This window comes from Artibeus jamaicensis, unplaced genomic scaffold (assembly GCF_021234435.1).
Source record: "Artibeus jamaicensis isolate MK-2021 breed Jamaican fruit bat unplaced genomic scaffold, CSHL_Jam_final contig_886, whole genome shotgun sequence".
In the NCBI taxonomy this organism is placed as follows: Eukaryota; Metazoa; Chordata; class Mammalia; order Chiroptera; family Phyllostomidae; genus Artibeus; species Artibeus jamaicensis.
In genome coordinates this window covers 3,335,558-3,342,124 of record NW_026522002.1, presented here as the reverse complement: position 1 = coordinate 3,342,124, position 6,567 = coordinate 3,335,558, and the positions used below count along the sequence as shown (strand labels likewise).

Here is a 6,567-nt window from a genome sequence, read left to right as displayed (position 1 = left end):
TGAAAAATTTATGTGCCATTCACCAAGGAAACACACAGGCCAATTTTCAGCTACACCCTCTTCAGAAATTCATGGAGGGTCCAGTTTTAAGAGAAAATGGACCCAAGGTCTTCCATTTATGGTCCTCGGGCTTCCATTCAATTAATGAAAAAATGATAACAATAGTTCATAACTATTCCTTATCATTGAAGCAATGTACAAAGGCTGCTTGGATGCAAAAGAACAGGGAGAAATTGAACCTGATGGGTGGAGTTATATAAATATCCTCTGTGCTTCTTAACTATCCCCTTTCCACAAGGCAGTGCCGTGGCATCTGCTTCCAAACTGTTCCCATCCTGTTCAAAAACTGACCTGCATATATATTGGGCTTAATGACCAAATGTTTAAAAATTCATTGCATAAGAACAGCTGAAAGCAGTTGATTGGTTTGAACTTTATTGTATGCACCTTGCTTCCCAGACTGCAGTAAAGAAGAAGGTCAGCTGGTAAACATTTGGGCACTTAAAAATAAGAGGCCCTAGTTTCCCCAATACCCTGTCTGTTTTCTTTACCCACAGCATTAGGCCTACTAAGTTCTCTGTGCTGAGCTGTGCTCTGTTTGGTTTGTCTGTCCATCCTGATACACAGTGGTTAAACAAATCTAGAGAAGCAGTTGCCTGGTAACTTCTGTGAGACCTCTGCCCTGAAACAGTTTTTCTGGAAGCATTGTCTTCATTGACTGGAGAGCCATGCTGGTTTCAATAAATCAGGTAATTTTGTTTCTTCTTCGAGTACTGCTTAAAAATGATTGTCATGCCTAGAAATATCAACTTTCTCCAGTAGAAGCCAAATTGTAGGACAATATTCTAGAAAGGTTGATTACTGGATTGAACTTCAGACTTTAGCCCTCCATGTAGACAGGCAAGCATCAAGTGCTGGAAATTTCATAGCGTCATCAGTGAAGTTACATTCTCAAATCATGGCATTCATGTGGAATATATTATTGGGAAAGGCATAATTTGTTACAACAATGACTGTGTAGCCTGAGAAAACAGTCTAATTAATTCAAATTTTAGCTCACAGTTGGTTTCACCCCTCTTCGATCCAAACAGATTCTGGTTTATGTCCAGGACAGCTCTCCACATTGTTAGGGCAGTGAGGGATGATGAAGGGTAGGATGTCCAGGCACCAGGGCAGGCACCAGGGGCATAGCATTTATTTTTACAACTAGTCAGCACCACAAAGTAGTATGTTGGGATGGAAACACTGTTGTTGACTATGCATTCTGTAATTTCACTTGGATCATCAAAATGACCATTGTAATTATAATTACTGGTCCACTAACATTTACTCAATTTTTTTCCGTGGCATGTTGTACAAGAAGAACACTGTGGAAGTAATCTAATATTTTTGTGAATGCTTCATACATAAGGGCCAAATTACTTGTAATTAAAACATCATATTGACTATCAGAAGTTCCTATTGTTTGAAGGAGGACAGAGGAAGCCCTGAGCGGATATTCTTGTGTGGTAAATAGAAGGAACATTTCTGGCTCTCAGAAAGAGCAACTCTGACATCAGCCCACAGACAGTCTGGGACAGTGGGAGGAAAAGGCAATGTGTCTATGGATTTGGGGACTATATATGAGCTCTACATGGGCATCCTGATAGCTTTTCCAAATCTACTGGTATATTCCCTGTGATAAAGGAGACGGTGTCCCTTGTTCTTCTGCATAACCTTGGGCCTCCCACATGGCAAATTTAGTTTCTCTGTCAGTTATTTCATCTTGAATGAGATGTAGGATTCGATTCGCCCATTCTACAGCAATATTGTTTTATAGCTCAGGGCATAAACAATCTAGAGTATCTGTGGGCAACAGAAAAGTAAAGCCACAAACGGAAAACTTGGACACTTCCTCTGCATGTGATAGCTCATAAAAAGGCACCTTCAGAAGGTGGTTTAAACTACCATGGGTACCATTGTTCAGTGTTGGCTGAATGTATAGAAGATCACACATCAGGTTATAGACTTCAATATTGTTAAATGGCTCAACTTCAGTCTTCTCTTTAAAACTGGGTCCACGTGCCAAAAATACAGCCTCCATGGTCTTAAATATATTGTCAAAACCATGGTCACTTCCTCCATGGAATGAACTTGATTTATTCCTCACAGTCTTCCACTGTCAATCCATCAAAAGATAACTTTGTCGATTTTGACATTTTTGGCAAAGTGTAGTTGTTTTGGCAACTCAGGAGTCAATGAGGTGTGAAATGCTGCTCAGGTTTTCGGCACTAATCTGGAAGCCATTTATCTGCCCTTCCATTCTAAATGACAGCTTTGCTGGATAGATTAATCTTGGCTATAAATCCTTGCCTTTCATGACTTTGAATACTTCTTTGTAGCCCCTTCCTGTCTGTAAGGTTGCTTTTGAGAAATCAGCTGATAGTGTTATGGGAACTCCTTTGGAGGTAACTCTCTCCTTTTCTCTTGCTGCTTTTGAGATTCTCTCCTTCATTTTAATCTTGGCTAATGTAATTATGATGTGCCTTGGTGTGTGCTTCCTTGGGTCCAATTTCTTTGGGATTCCCTTTCAAATAAGTTTTCAGTTTCTTGCTCTTCCTCTTCTTCTTCTGTCACCCCTATGATTCAGATGTTGCAATGTTTAAAGTTGTCCTGAAAGTTCCTAAGCCTCTGTTCATTTTTTTTGAATTCTTGTTTCTTCATTCTGTTCTTGTTGAATGTTTATGTCTTCCTTCCCCAAATTGTTCATTTGAGTTCCAGTTTCCTTCCTTTCACTATTGGTTCCGTGTATTTTTATTTATTTCATTTTTCATAGCCTTAACTTTTTCCTCTATTTTACAACCATACTCAGCCATTTCTGTGAGCATCCTGATTACCAGTGTTTTGAACTCTGCATCTGATAGGTTGGCTTTCTCTTCATCAATTAGTTCTTTTTCTGGACTTCTGATATGTGCTTTCAATTTGGGCCATATTTCTTTGTCACTGTGCACCTATTATGGTGTAAGAGGTGGAGCCTTAGGTATTCTCCAGGGTGGGGCAAACCACATCTCTGTGTTGTGGCACTGTGTGTGGGAGAGTAGTCAGAGAGGGAACAATGCCACTTGCTTGGCTCTCTGTCAGCTTTCAGTCACTTCCCCCCTACCCACAAGCAAATTGGGCCCTTCTGGATCTGATTCCTGGGTGGGTGGATTTGTGTGCCTTCTAGGACTCTGTGGTTCTCTCCAATGAACTTTCCTGTGAGGCTGGGAGTTTTTGTTGCCACTGCACCCCCCACACCTGTTTTTACAACCAGAGGTTTTGAGGTTTTCTTTTCCCACACTGGAACTCTGGGTTACATGGTCTGTCTCACCCCCCAGTTGTTCTTCCTGGTTTGTCTGCACAGTAATGTGGGACTGCTTGGTTCTTCAGCCACTGCCTTGCCATGCATCATCTCAACCCTGGCTGCCTGTCTCCACCCCTCCTACCAATGTGAATGAATGTTTCTTCTTTAACTCCTTGGTTGTTGGACTTCCATATAGTTTGATTCTCTGGCAGTTCTCATTTTTTTTAATTTGTTGTTGTCCTTCTTTTTGTTGTGAAAGGAGGCAAAGTTTATCTACCTATGCATCCATTATTGCCAGAAGTTGAAAAGCCAGTATAATTTTTAAGCCCCATTTTTTTGTTAGCAACAACTTTTCACTCCATGCTTCCTCTTGCTTCTCTGCTATGCAGAGTTTTGCTCCTCTACCTCTGTAAATGTTTCATCAGTTTAATTCTAGTCATCACTGACATGAGCAAACCATAGACAAAATAAGGTATTGGGCATCTCTTAATAGGAAATGTTGGACAAAGGCACTTGAGTGATGAAGAAATGAGAACCAGAGCAAGAAATGTACACTCTTGCTTCCTGCAGTTTCAAGCTACTTCCTCCTATGATCTAATAGCATTTTCACTGTTTTCATGCCTGCTACCACTTCTATTATCAAAATCAAGTAGTTTTGCTTCATTTGGTGTCCTTTGGTCATATGAGTATATATGAGTTTTAAACTCACTTTCCTCTTTAACTGATTTTCCTTTCTTCTTTATAATTTTTCCTTTCTCAGTGTGTAGCCCTTTGTCATTAGAATGATAATCATACTAATAGCAGGAATGTAATTTCACATAATGCTAACAGTAGTTATGTCACACTCACACACACACAGGTTATTCTTAGATTCATTTACAGTCTGACTTCTTCCTCTCATATTTAAATCCAGCAGGTGTTTATCTCCATTGGGGAATGTTTGTTGAGCCCCCTCCAGGGAGCCTGGGGCTGGCCCTAGGTTCCACTGGATTACACAGGGCAGATTCAAAGATGTGAAAATACTTTTCCTCTGTTAAGATCAAGGCATATAAATTTTATTTCATGTCTTCAGATGTTGTGACTTTTGTGTACTTGAAACTCTCTCAGCTCTGTTTTTTAAGACAGACAAACTAAACTGTATTAACTTGAGTTATTGAGTGGTATCCTGTTTTGAAGGTGGTGTTCTGCCTCGTAAGTTCACTTACAGGGATTCTCTTTGTACAGCCCTTAGATGGAAAGAAGAGATGGTGATTATATAAGTACTCTGGGATTTTTTCTGAAGGTCGTCAGTAGCCTAACAATACAACATTATCTTCACAGTGCCCCTATGATAAAGGTGGAATTCAATGGTTCAAGAAAGTTAAGTAAATTCCTCAAAATGAATTATATGTATGGTAATAATCACACCTTATTTTTAAACCATACTTTCAGGTTTAAAATGTGCTTTCTAACCTCCTTATTTTTTGAGATATAGACTGAAGTATTTAGAATAAAAATGGACTAAAGTATGCAATTTATTTAGAAGAATTCATCCAAAATAACACAATACAAATATTCAAAGTATAAACAATTGTAAAATCTCAAAAAAACAATAACAAAATTTCCTTCTTATAGTTCATCTTGTGACTTCATACAAGCCCAATGAAATTGTTACAATAAAAAGTGATCTCTAATTTATTGATGAGGCTAATGTGATGAAGAAATAAATGTGAACTGCTCAAGGCCACAGTCTTAGTAGCTGATTCAGTTTGGACCAGAATTCAGGTTTTCTAATTCCAAAAATAGTGTCTTTTTTTTTTCTTTCTTAACCATAGAAGTTTACTCCCTGACAATTACTATTAAATTACAAACTGTTTGAGCTATGGACTAGCCTTCTGGTGTTTGGATTGATAAAATTTTAAATTCAAATACTGTCTGGACTAATCAGATCAATTACCCAAGGTAAAATTTAGGATATGTCCAAACTGCCCAGTAAAAACTTTAAACATGTTTATTGTTCTATCTATTAAGTGTCTTAAAGTTGGAAGGTTAACACAGTGTTAAGAGGTTATTTTTTGGAATAAATTAGACTATCAGGGTTACCCTAGGTAAGTAGTTTATCTTCTCATGATCTCAACAGCTCATCACTATAATGTAGGTGATAGATCCCTTCACTTCATAGGTTGTTGTGAGTATTAAATGAGATATTGTATATAAAGTGTTCAACTCAGTGCCTCTTACAGTGTAAAAGCTCAGTAGGTATTATTACTTAAATACACAGTTATTAGTCACGAGCATAATATATTTCCATCAAATTAAACCTCAGCCAGTACCCCTGTAAAATTTACAGTGGCTATAGAATTAAAAATCTCTACTTAAAAAGAAAATACTATATTCCTTATGAGAAATGGTTAAAACAGGTGTGCTTTGGTCATTGTAATCTGGGCATGTCCATAAGGACACCAGATACCAGAACAAAAAAAATAGACTCTGGAGTCATGCCATTCATCTGGAGTTAAGAGCAAGGGAGAAAAAACATCATGATAACTACAGATAATGTGATTTAAGCTTATAGGTAGTAAAAAGCCGTGGTTTCAAAAAATACTGGAAAATTTAAGAAGAGCAAACTTGAATGATCAGCAACCTTGAAAAATGCTTGTGGTCATGAGTATTCACAGTGTAAGTTAAAGTAACAATAAGATACTACTTTACTTAACAGATTTAAAATAAAATTAGTTCAAGTGATAATACCAATTGCTTATAGGGATGCACAGAAAAAAAATCTTGCCATTCTTGCCAGAAAAATGCCATTCTAATAATGTCCATGAAAAATAAATTGTGTATATGGTTCAAACCAACTAACTCATTTTGGTAATCTGTCTCGTGGATATAAAAGTACCAATATGCAGTTCTGTAAGTGTAAAGACATACATTGCAGCATTGTTTATAGCATCGAGAAGCTGGAACTAGTGAATAGCTAATATTTATGGCACATCCATGACATGTAATGTGTCCATTAAAAAGAGTAGATTAGTGCTCCTCTTGCATTTGATTTGGGGGGGTTTCCGAAAGCATTATGAGACAAAAGAGTAAGATGCAAAGACCTGTGTACCATATGTTCACATTTTAGTAAAGCTAACAACATACATGTGTGTGTGTGTGTGTGTGTTTCATATTTGGGTAGCTGAGCATTAAGGAAAGTAAAGAAAAATGCAAATGAGAGTGTTAAGAAGACTATGGTGTGCAAGAGGTGAACAAAAAAGATT

General features: G+C 37.7%; 1 pseudogene; it reads right to left on the bottom strand.

Annotated features, from left to right (window-relative positions):
- Positions 1–1,068: 1,068 nt before the first annotated feature.
- Positions 1,069–3,427, bottom strand: LOC119045196 (ectonucleotide pyrophosphatase/phosphodiesterase family member 3-like; annotated as a pseudogene).
- Between the last annotated feature and the right edge of the window lie 3,140 nt (positions 3,428–6,567).